The sequence below is a fragment of the Rhinolophus ferrumequinum genome, chromosome 15, assembly GCF_004115265.2.
Source record: "Rhinolophus ferrumequinum isolate MPI-CBG mRhiFer1 chromosome 15, mRhiFer1_v1.p, whole genome shotgun sequence".
In the NCBI taxonomy this organism is placed as follows: domain Eukaryota; kingdom Metazoa; phylum Chordata; class Mammalia; order Chiroptera; family Rhinolophidae; genus Rhinolophus; species Rhinolophus ferrumequinum.
This window is the reverse complement of record NC_046298.1, coordinates 17,837,009-17,849,348: the sequence shown is the minus strand read 5'-3', so window position 1 is coordinate 17,849,348 and position 12,340 is coordinate 17,837,009. Positions and strand designations below refer to the sequence as shown.

The 12,340-nt window shown below is 50.6% G+C and overlaps 1 protein-coding gene and 1 long non-coding RNA gene across 2 annotated transcripts in view; one reads left to right on the top strand and one right to left on the bottom strand.

The window, feature by feature from the left end:
- SMPD3 (sphingomyelin phosphodiesterase 3) overlaps nucleotides 1-12,340 on the top strand; it is a 76,346-nt gene that overhangs the window by 27,563 nt on the left and 36,443 nt on the right. The window lies entirely within an intron of this gene.
- Nucleotides 6,149-10,896, bottom strand: LOC117035590 (uncharacterized). The gene is made up of 3 exons (XR_004425218.1): nucleotides 10,563-10,896; nucleotides 9,323-9,441; nucleotides 6,149-7,054 (listed from the first exon to the last, which is right to left on the bottom strand). It is a non-coding gene; the product is annotated as an uncharacterized LOC117035590 (long non-coding RNA).

Genomic DNA, 12,340 nt, shown 5'->3' with positions numbered 1-12,340 from the left:
CAGGGAAAAGGGCCTGGCTTTGAGCCCTGCCCCATGAGAGCTTTCCCTCACAGCAAGGTGTTCCCTCTGACCGGCCCAGCAGGAAGCAACTGGCACATGCCTGATCACCAGGCACAGTGGGGACGCATCCTTGCATCCTTGTTACTTCTCTAAATGCAGGTCTGGTCTCGGGCCACCCCAAGGCAGAATCCACCGCTCCATTCAGGTTCCATTTGGTTGTGCCTGGGCTCGCCTAGCAGCCCTTGCCCTGCATAGATTGTCAGTTTGAGTCTGATGCGATGGACTCTAAATAGCTGCCCAATGAATAATCAATCATTTCAGAGCTAAATCAGGCTGTTGAACACATTTGGGGGCAAAGCTGCTATATCTGAGCCAAAAGCTCCCCTTTCTCTCCTACTTTGCAAAGCAGAGCATGTCACATTAAACACGTAATGGTCTAAGACAGATCTCTGTGACCTAAAAGAGAAAAAATGCTGAAGAGGTACACTCTCCAAGAGTCTACAAATTACATATCTAATTTATAGAGCTTTTAAAATTAGGCTCTTCATCCGAAGAGTATAAAAGATAGTAAAGTAGAACTTCATGTTACTGTTTAAAATAAGCATCTGTTATAAATATTTTTTAAAGTCAAGATTAAAATAATATAAACACAGTAGCCGCGGTTACGCTTTTCAGATTACCTAAATTTAAAAAGTCCTAGCAGAGAGAAAATTTAAGATGTAAGATAGTTTTCATAGACAGATTTCCTGGAACCCCCCAGAAGCCCACTTTGAAACTTCTATCCAGAAAAACGGTTGGCTGAAACCACAGCACGAACGTCAGCATCGCTGATCCGGTGGAATTCTTCTCGATCACCCACAGGTTAACACAGCTGTGAGCCCAGCCTCTAAGGCGACCTGCTGCCCACCCCCCCCCCCCGCCCACCCCCTGCAGACTTCATCTTGGGGTCCCACTGACCCCATGCTTTTCCAGCCAACTCTCAACCAGCTCCTTAGGCTTCTCCACAGAGTGTTTCCTCGAACTCGAATGTCAGTGATTTCTGGAGCTTCTTCCTGGCCCTCTTTGGGTCTCACTGTGCACTCTCCCCGGGGGAGCTTGTTCACTCTTTGGCCTACCAGCCACCTGTGTGCCAGCCTCGTTCACTTTTCTATCTCTGACTTGATTCTCTCCCTAACTGTGCACTTTTATGTCCCCTGCTCTCATGGGCACGTCCAGCTAGAAGCCCCTCAGGCACCTCAGTTGGTACCCGCCTCACCCTGACCCAGCAGAGACACCCAAATGCATAGCAGTCCTCCCCATCACATCTCATATGGAGGCCTTTCCATCCACCCAGTGCCCAGGCCAGCGTCTCTCCCTTACTCTCCACGGTGCCCACTTACTAGTGCGTCATCCCCCAGATTCATTGTCTCCTGCATCCCCACTACCATGTCCCGGGCTGACCAAGGCAACCTTCTGCCTGGCCTTGCCGCCTCTGAGCCTTCCCCACCTGCAGCCAGTGTGACCTTCTGGGGCACAAATGAGACCTGGCACTCTCCATCTGATATCTGCCGCATCTGGCTGCTGCCGCCTCCCTCATATCCTCGCTGTTGACCAAACCCGAGCCAGGGCTCTCCCCTACAGATTTTTGCATATGCCATTCTGTTCCTACTTGATTTCCTGACACAAATCAGGAAACAAAAGCCAGCTCCCATTTGTGGGGCTTGGCTCCCAGGCTGAGGGACTGCCACCACGAAACCTGACTCCCAAATCCCAAATCCCCTCCTCTTCCCACCAGTGGGCTGGCTGCAGCGAGAGAGATAGGCTGGGCCTACACCGCAGGCACGGCTGCACAAAATTGAGCGATGGAGACTTGATTTGATAAAGAGGGGACACAGCTGTTCCTTATCTCCCCAAGGACACTCTTAAAGATTTTCTCCAAGTTCTTAAATAATAAAGAGGAAAGCGAGCATTTTACGGTCCAGGCTGTGTTTTCAAAATACTCTATCATTCCCCCATCACTTGCTTGGCTTCACAAAAGCAGTTCAATGACCAAGTGCCCCCTTTAAACACCCTCGTGATAGGGCTCTCGCAGCTCCTTGTTTATCTTCCAGCTGCCAGGCTGCACAGCTCACCTACGTCCACGCACAGCACCGCCTATCAGTCCAAGGATGTCCGGTAGACAGAGGCAGGGAAAGCGGCCAGAGCAGGGGTCTGTCTCTGGGCCGAGGTCCAGAAGTGCCCTCCTCAGAGTCCATATTGCCAGCAGGCCAAGCTGGGCCTCATCTGTGCACCTCTTGGTGCGGGGGGGGGGGGGGGGGGGGGAGGAGTCACGGATGGGATGGTGGGGAAGGTTCTCAGCATGGGAGACCGGGGTTCTTCCCCGTTTCGCAGACAAGGGAACTGAGGCTCAGGACAGTGAGGATACTTGCTCTGGGGTTCACGCTTGGTGTGTAGCAGCTGCTCAGAGATTCTGATCCAAGACCCTAGTCTGTACAGCCCACGCTCTACCCATTGAAAAGTTGCTTACAATCAGTATAATTCTTTCCATATTTTTCTGCTCAGACACAGTAATCTGAATTGTACATCAATTCAACAGCAGTAAAATCTGGATTTATTGTTTAGCTGGGAATCAAAACACTGTTCACTGCTCCAGGAACAGCCACTGGGGAAACAGGAATATTTAAAATACACTGCTATAAATCTGAAAAAAAAAAAAAAGTTGTTTACTTCATGTCCTTGAACCTAAAATCTGGAATTTAACACACACTGGGGAGAGAGTCGAGAGGCGATTATTACGAGCTGTTTCCAAAAAGAGGAATACATCCTTTTTTTGGGATCCATTTTAATACACTGCCACATTTTCATGACTAGCCTGGATTTCTCTGAATCCACTTATCTTTTTATAGTTTGACCTTTACACAGGAAAAACCTCAATGATTTTCCACTGTTTTGAATAAACTGAAATGGGTGTATTTTTCTTAATGATTAAAGAATGAAAACACAGAGCCTGTCACCATCAAAGTCCTTCAGGAGTAATTTCCCCTGGAAGATGGGGTTCACAAAACTACCCCTTGTGATGGGGCTCTCGCAGCTGTCTGTTTATCTTCCAGCTGCAAGGACTCTACCACTTGAGGTCTATCCACAAGGGGAGGGAGCTTCGTCCTGGATTCAGAGGCAGGAGTGGGGCTGGTACTCCCCCCACCTCCCCAGCCTGCAGCGTGTCCAAAACTGTGAAGGCCGAGGCAAGATCATGAGGCCTCCACAGGGAGCTGATGGGACAGTGAGAGCATCACCACCATCCATCCCCTGAGCGCAGGCCCAGTAGGTCCATTTGATGTCAGAGCAGGCATTGCACCCCAGCACTCTGCCGAGAACCGGAGGCAAGCAGAGGATGACAGGAAAAAGGCATTCACAGTGTGAGCTGGGACAAATCACTACAGCTCTTGAAGTCTGTATTGTTTTCTATAAATGGTAAAGATAATAGTTACTTGTAAGATTATTAGGAGGTTTATGTACCTACGATAGTGAGTACATAGGCTGCTCGATAAATGTGGTTCCATTCCCTCTTCAACAGCCAAAACTTTTCAAAGCACAACTTCCTGGCAGGTACCATACGTGGCCCTGCCTTTTTTTTCCCCCGCTTCTTCCGCCTCCTTCCCCCCACCTCCCCCCTTCAAGCCACTTTTTCTCAGTCTAGTTGTGTAAGACACCGCTCCCTGGCCCATGCTGCTACTATGAGCCTTGTGTGGTCACCGGTCGTCCGCTCACAGTGGCTCACGGCAGCTCTCACCAGCTGCCGGCCACTCACACTGGCCACCTGCCGCTCCTGGCAGCACATGGCAGCCCACAGCAGCACATGCCCACGCCAACCTCCTGCTGCTCACGGCAGCCCAGCTCCAGGGAGAGCCATTGTTCACAACTTAGCTGTAGAGAGTGCAGCTCCCTGGCCCATGTGGGAATCGAACCGGTGGCCTCAGCTTTAGGAGCACAGAGCTCCAACCACCTGAGCCACCAGGCCGGCCCATGGCCCTGCCTTCTTAAGCAACGGAGATGGAATATTATTTTTCCAGGTCTTATAACTGGGGGACCCTATTTACAAAAATATGGAAATCGCAGAATATTAGTCTTGAGTGGGAATTGGGAGCCTTCCTAGACCAATTCCTCACCATGATGATTTTACACATTTGAGATTTGCAGAGCTACTTACCTTGTGCTTTATCTTTTGGGTGTAATTTTTTTTTTTAATTGAAACCAAGTTACAATGTTTGTCAGAACTGTGTGTTAAATAAAAGCAGGTTGGCTCTGAGTGAGGGCTTTAGGGTCTCTCCTTACAAAGCAAAGCACGCTACTACCGGAGGTGCTGTGGCAGTTATTTTGTTCAGAGGTGCATTCTGTTTACTTCTGGATTCCAGCTACATTTTGGGAGGTAGATGTGGCTGGAAATCTGTTGAATTTTCTGATCTTGACCTTTTACGCATGTTTGGTGTTAGGTTGTTCGATCACTTGTAGGACTTGGCCGCTGTCATCCTGGCTTCCTCCCTGGCCGCTCTGGCAGTCAGGAATGGCAGTATATCTTGGCTCTGGGCAGTGGGCCAGGGGCACTCATAGTTCTTAATGGGCTGCTGTGAGGGTACCTGGACAGTTAGCAAAATTTTCTTCCATGTCCTCATCCTCCATTCATCCCTTGTAACGTGCAGCTCACACCCTCCCCTCCTTATTCCTTTCCCAGAAAGGTGCCCCAGATCTCCTCCTGTCTCATCTGGCTGGGCCCAGCTCTGACCAGCGACTGCCCCTGCCTGCCTGGCCTCCAGTGCAGTGCACTTTCACAGCGTCTTCCTACCTCCTCTTTCCCTGTCTCCTGTCTCCTCACTGGTTCCAAGCGCAGACCCTCCCCACAGCGCCATCTTTGGCTCATTTCTCTTCTCAGCAAATGTCCCTTGGCTGCTCAAACTCATTGGTCACAAAACACATTTCCTTCTCCCACACCCTCATTTCTGCTCAAGGCACACTGGCCTCCCAGCCACCCTGTCTCAAAACCTGATGAGCCAGACCCAAGCCTAGGAATTCTTCACGTCTATCATTTCCATTCCTAGCCCCCAACTCCCACCCTCCTTCTAGCCCTCAGCATTTCTTGATGGCCGTCCCACTGCCCTGGGTTCCCCAGGCGATCACAGTCACTTCCCCTGGGTGCCACCGGGGCAAAGCAGAGAAGGCATTAGAGGCTCCATTTTCCAGAGTTAAAAACCGAGGTAAAGCATGGGACTTGCTTTAGCGGCCCAGCTAGTTTTATAACGATGCTGTACGTGTCGGCTGTGTGTTCCTCATTGCTGGGCATGGGCTTCACCTTCTCTGATTACTCATCATCACTTCTACCTACCAGCCCAGCCTCGATTCCTGGGGCAGCCTAGCTGGCCAGCAGCTCAGCCTCAGTCCCTTCCCTCTCCCGTCCCCTCCCACCCCTCACTTCCCATCTCTTCACCCGTGCCTGTAAGGGGAGGAGAAGAAGGGCCCTAAGCAGGGAATCCAGACAAGGGCTGGTCTGGGCCACGCAAGCCCAGGCCTCCAGCCTAAACTGTAGTGGTCACTTTGACAGGGGATAGTGGAGGGTGTCAGGGAGTGGCCCTCAGACCCCAGCTCTGGGCCCCTATCTGGCCAGGCAGCATGAGCCCCATAACTAGAGCACCCTACTCCAACCCCACAGCAGAAGTACCAGGAGCTTAAGGACTTTGTGCTCATCTCTGATAACTGGACTCAGGTGGTCCTGGCAGGAAGATGGGCCTGGGCCTTGGGGTGGGGGTGGGGAGGAGCGCTGTGTTGACCTTCCCTGCGGGTCTGATCCCCTAAGGGCTAAATACAGGCCTGCTTTGCCTGGGCACTGCCCTCCTCCATGCCCACAGGGGCATTCTGGCTGTAGAGCAGTACAACAACATGGTCTCTTCTTGCTGGTCTTCTTAAACTTGTTTCATTCTCTCTCGTCACACCTGAATGCTGACCAGCAGCCATCCCCACCCTCCCATAGTGGCAGCCAGTGATGCCCAGCCGATTCCCCACTGGGGCAGAACTCGCTGGCATCTGCTGCAAAGTCTGAGCGATTCCTGACCTGACTCTTCAGATGCCATAGTCCTGCCCTTAGGAGTCTTCATTCTGCCCAACTTTCTCCATTGATCAGAGGATCAGGGCCTATCAATATCGCAGATATCTCTATTACTCTTTATTTTACCTAAAGTACTTTAGATACTTTAGGTAAAAGAGTGTAAGGCTCTTCAGCTGGTTTATAAGTCCTTCTCTGTGTCTGGGAAACTTTTGAATTAAGAAGCAAAAAACAAACAAACCAAAAACCCAGGCTCTACTTCAGTATTTCCATCCATAGTGGTGTAGAAACAAAATGACTCTCAGCCAAGCCCCACAGCAAAGTGAGGATTAGTAGTCAGAATGCTTACATACTCACAGCTTTTCATGAGTCTTAGGGTCCAAAGTCAGGGTGATTTAAATCCAGTAGCTGTTTATTCTTAACCCCTTCACTTAGGGTTGCCAGATTTAGCGTATAAAACCATAGGACAATCCTATCCCTCAGGCTGGGGGTGGCAATGGTGAGGCCCACAGGGGCAGGGGCAGAGTGTGGGGTGTGGGGTGGAGCAGTGGAGGGACTTGATGTGTCGTGGGTGCCTGAACCTCAGCGTGGCATCTGTGGTGATAACACCAGCAGTGTTCAGGTTGGTGGGGCCGTCCCAGGCGACCCTGCAGCCCTGCCTCCCCTCCCCCGCAGCATCTGCTCTGAGCCCTGGCCTTCCTGACTCCCACACAGTAACCGGTTTGTAATACTAACACCAGCACTCACTGAGCATTGGTGTGCGTGGAAGCTGCGCTGAGGTCCTCTGAGCACGAAGTCTTCAGTCCTTGGGAAGCGAAGTTGGGGGGCCAGAGGCCTCTTCAGGGTCTTCACAGCACTTGAGTCTCACAGGCCTCAGGGGACAGGCAGAACTTGTGTGGACGCCCCAGTCCTCACCGGGGTTGGAGCATGAGGCTTACTTAAGTGGGTGACTGAGCTCAGCCTCCTCTCTGGTGGATGTAAAACCTGTGTCAAGGCGGGGGAGGGATGTGGTGGGCCCGTCAGCCTCCGGGGCACAATGTTAACCACAGTCATCAGGACCACAGCAGACTCAGCTCTGAGCCAGGCTCTGTGACAGGACTGTGTGCATTTTACCCTCAGGACCCCTTGATGCCTGTTACTAAGGAGCTATTCAAACCCCCACTTCAGAGGTGAAAAAACCGAGGCCCAGAGAGGAAACCAGACTTAGGCAAAGCCTCCCATCAGGCATTAGACCTATTGCCAGCTGCTGCCATACGCTGAGGCAGACTCTGCTCCGTGCTCCTCGCTTCAGACAACTGCCCCCCCACCCCCGCAACAGACCCAGCGTGGGTCAGACACGAGGCCCTGCCTCGCCACAGGTGATGTTTTGTTTGCAGACACCTCCCTCCTGCTGGGGGCTTGATGTCCAGCCCCGGACCTCGGGTGCCTCCAGGAGACCCTGCCCACCTGAGCCCAGGGCTCTGTCTCTCAGGAAAGGCATGCTCTGCCACGGCCAAAATGAGCCCTCTAGGGAGAGTTCAAAAAATGGTGAATGAAACACAAAGGATCTTTAGAGCAGCACAGGACCCTTTAGAGCAGCACTGAGTAATTGAGGATAAAAGGCAACTGCAAACCAGCTAGGAAGACGCAGTGCCTGCTCAGACCCCACCCTAAGGCCTTCTGGGAGGACAGCTAGAGACAAGCCAGCCTTCTCATTAAGGGTCCCTCCCCTGCTGCCATCTCTCCCCTGCCACCCTGCCAGTACCACCTAGCACCCACAGGGCCCTATGATACTTAAGCAGAGCCTCTGGATAAGCGCTCCCTCAGAAGGGCCATGACAGGTCCTTCTACGAAGAAGTCCAACATCACAACTGTACTCACCCATCCAACACTTCATAACCGCCCACTGCCCCTGGGCAGGTCCATCCAGGTCTCCATCGCAAAAGCTGGCAGGTGTGTGTGATTGTTGTCACCAAGAGCTCTGAAAATGCTCCCACTAAGTTGCAAATGGTATTTCATTTTATGGATACTCTTTCTATTATTAGTTTGTGAGCCATTGTGATCCAACGCTAACTGAGTGGCTACTAGTAGCAGGCAGACAGCTGGGGATGTGTCCTTTACCCTCCTGAGTTCTCAACCAGGGGAGACAGGGCCATGGTTGAGTTCTTTATGTGCAAAATGTACAGCGCCGTCGGGCAGAGCAGAGAAATAGAACTCCGGGGTCCTGGGCCCTGGCCTTGGCTTGCTCACCCCAGGAAGCGATTCATTCAGCAATAATCTAAGGGAATCGGAGGGACCCCAGGGTCTCCCAGATCTTAGAGGATGTTGTTGTTGCCTGTTGTTGTTGTTGCTCAAACTCTACCTCTCAAACGCACACAAAAATTTCAAAATCCATTTTTTCCTTTCTCAATGTTTTTAAGTCCCTCCCCCATTTCCCCAGGAGTTTCCTCTGCCTCCCTTGCTTTTATAAATTCACACATAATTAAATGTTCAATTGATATACTTTGTCAATTTTAGTAGCTGAACCTATGTAATTATGTTTTCATTTTCACCTTGGATTACAGTAAGCTCACAACTAGTTCAGAACTTGTTCATAGGAGTAACGTTAGCCATTGTAATTAGAAAATTTGTATTCTCTTTTCGGACTGGGTTCTAATTTCTCATTTTTATTTTAACAATCTCACTGTCGTATCTTTTGTTATAAACCTTCACAAATCTTTTTTCGATAAGAGGAGGAGAATAAATGAAGTCAATTTAAAAAAAGGAATACTCTTAGAGTATGTTTTCAAAAGAGATTATTGGTCATTTAAATTATCCTTTCCCAAGGAAGAGAGATTTAATTTATGCCTACGAGCAGGGTTCTCCACACTTCCATGATGCTGAGTCAGACACGAATTTGGTAAATTGATGGGGACAGTTTTCATTGCCGATGTTTTATTTTCCCTTAAATGCCCTTAGCAACCTGTGTGTGAATCAATGCATCTTGCCAAGTTACATTTATGGCTAAGCAATAATTATAATGTGCCTGGACCTGCACCTCAAATGTTCACCTCAAGCAAGATATGTGTCCCCTTTAATCTTTCCTCATCCCTGTCTGGCCCCCATACCCCAATGTCACTGAGAATTAATCTGAAGCCCACATTAATGAGCAAACAGCCTGGAACACCCATCTGATTTTACAGAAGCTCTCCTCAGGCGAGCATTAAACCCTCAGTCTCCACTCCGCCCCCACCCACGGCCCCGCTGTGCTGCCGTGAGGGCCTCCATTCTTACCAGCTGATTGTGTTCAGCAAACGTTTGTAAATGTCGGTGGACGTGTCTCCTCCACGCTCCGGTGAGTTTCCGCCCCCTGGAACTGTGTTTTCTCAGTCTTTTGTGTCCCCTAATGGTGCCTGGAACATTTTGCACATGATAAGGAACTCAAATAAAATGAACAATAAGCATCCCCAACCAGCTAGAGCTTTTTACGAGGCTCTCAATGAAAACACTGAACCACATCAATGTCGACACAGGCAAACATCTGGAGATGCCGGTGGCAGATGCTCAATTATGCTGAAACTGGTGAATGAGCACAGATTATTTGGGGCTGGTGAGCATCTCTCAGCTGGGCCTGGGGTATGGTGGTGACAGGCTTCCTCCTCCCTGGGGCACAGTCCTGGCTGGGAGGGGGCTGGGCAAGGTTTGCTCACCCACCCACCAGCCCAAGCCATCGCAGCCGACTGCCACCGCGGGTCTGTTGCCCTGTCCCCAAGGAAGAAGAGGGCGGGTTAGATTTATTTTCTCATTTGCTTTTCCATTTCACAGAAATATCATATTTTCTAGACGAAAGTGTTAATTATACCAGAAGCACCATCAAACGGCACTCAGTGATAACTAGATATTCAGGAGGTTGACATGTATATTGTTTCAAGCAGCTCCGTGATTTATTATCTAATTTAGATAAATGGCAAATAGTGATATCATAATAGCCCCCTTTTATTCTGGTTTACGCCTCATTGTCTCTGGGTAGAGAATAAGAAATGAATCATCCAAGAGGCCCCATGGAAGAATGGCAGGCTGGCTGAGAGCATAGACTCGAGCGTCAGATCCACGGGGCTTCAAATCCCAGCCTGCTGCTGACCAAGGGCAACAGCTGTGACCGTTGGAGGCTTCTCAGATGGAGCAGGGTTGAGGAGTAAGTGAGGCAAAACACTCAGCACTGCATCCGGCATAAAGGGTGCGCTCCCCCTGTGTTAGTTGTTGTTAAGTCCTGGGTTGCGGGCAGAGGACGACTAGATTGCCATTCTGAGGGCGTGAGGCCCAGCTGGCAGAGGGGGAGGTGTTCACGTCAGCCTCTGCATTGTCCCCCTAGAAGCAGGTGGGGAAGTGATGCAAGGGTTTTACTGTGAAAGGGCCAGACCTGGGGCTGCCATCGTGTAGCTGAGCTGGCATTTCTCCAGGGGCCATGCCATGTTTACTTACATCTCTGAAAGAGGAGAAAGGCTTTCAGACCACACGTTTTACTCCAACTCACCATTTCCACGTGAGTGTAGCTAGGTTCACGATGAGAGGAACGGAAAGCCTCCAGACAGCATGACTCTGTGCACCGCCTTTCCTGATGCTCGGCCAGGCAGCCAGCAGGGTCTTGGGAACCAACCACATGGTCCCGGCCAGCAGGACAGAAGATGCAGGGCAACCGTGTGTGACCCCAAACCTTATCCAAACACCTGCAGTGGGGAAAGAAACCCTGCTGCCACCACCCCCTCATAGTGCCTTAGAAATAGGTCTCCACCCAAATGCTACACATTCCACAAAGAATAAACCCCCAAAGTTAAAAATCAAATCAGCAGAAGAGGAAAATCCCACTCTCTGAGAGTCATCAACTGTCAGGATAAGAGCCAGCTTCTACCCCAGCTTGGCCCACGGGGCCCGGCAAGTCTGGACACGTGACCGGGGTAACAGGAAACGCAGAGTTGCCCCACTTCTGGTGTTGCCAAGAACGACGTCTTCCACAGTGTTCCAAGTCACTGGAGTGGCCCCGTCAAGCACTAGGACCTTTTCATTGCTAACTCCTGGGGAAAGCTTGCTTTTCTGTTACATTCTTTGAAACAGCATTTCAGGCTGTCGTGACACCCCAGATTCTGTACTGGCTGGGCTGCAAACACAACAGCCTCTGGGGGCTAGTGCCTCAGTGGCAGGAGGGCGGGGCACAGGTGACTCCCCACCTCTTCCCTGAGGGACCCCGACTTGTCCCTGCAGTCCTGCTACTACAGGTTCCTTGGCAGACACGTCTTGTGCCCCACCCCCTGCACGTTCACCCTTGTGTTTGCTAAGCTGTGGTCATGGGGATTCCAGGATTAAACTGAGCAACCACCCAGGGGTTGTATGCTGCCCACCATGCCGGCCATGCTGTGGGCTCCCCAGGAAGGATTGGCACTCCCTGCAGGATAAAGGGGGTGGGCTTCCAACAGCTCTTCTCAAGAGCCGTGGCCGCTCTGACTCCTGTGTCACTCTAGTCACAGGCATTCAGGAAGTGCTGTCACAAGAGAATGGGGACCTTCTCTCCTCCATTACAGGACAACCCTCACGGTGGAGCCTTCTTCAGGGCATGATATCCAGCCCTGGGTTTGAAAGGTAAATTATCATGCAAGCAATCAAACATCAGCAAATCCATTCATTTAGAACACTTGTTTTCCATAAAGGATTAGGCTAGGAAAGAAATTAATCACACCAAATCCACTTCCAAAATGGTTACAGAACTCATGATTACGAATAATGATTAGAAGAAAAGACTAAAAAACCCTGGATGTTGAGAACTCATGTTTGATACTTAGCTGATCAAACCAGTCTCCTCGCCACCAAGCAGCAGCTCTCCTCCAGGCTAGGGTCGCTGTCTTCGGTATTTTCAGGCATGAATGAAGACACAGGTAGTGGTGAGGCCAGGGCACTTTTCTTTACACAAAGGTCAGTTCCAACCTACAACAGATTTCTAGTAGTGGTGTCTGCCAGGTGCTATTCTGGGCGTCACGGATCCCACAGTGAACAAAACAGACATAGTCTCTGTCTTGGTGGGGGTTTGCCCTCTAGTAGAGGCAGAAAGACAATACAGAAATGCATAATGTGTTCAGTGGTGACATTTAGAAAGAAAAATGGCGCATGTTAAGGGGAGAGGGTGATGGAAGGGGGTGTTATTTTGTACCCGGTGGTGTAGGCTATTCCGAGGAGGTGACACCGGAGTGGGGACCTGAATACAGTGAAGAAGTGAGCCCTGTGGACCTCCGAGGGCAGAGTGTTACAACAGAAGCAAGGCCT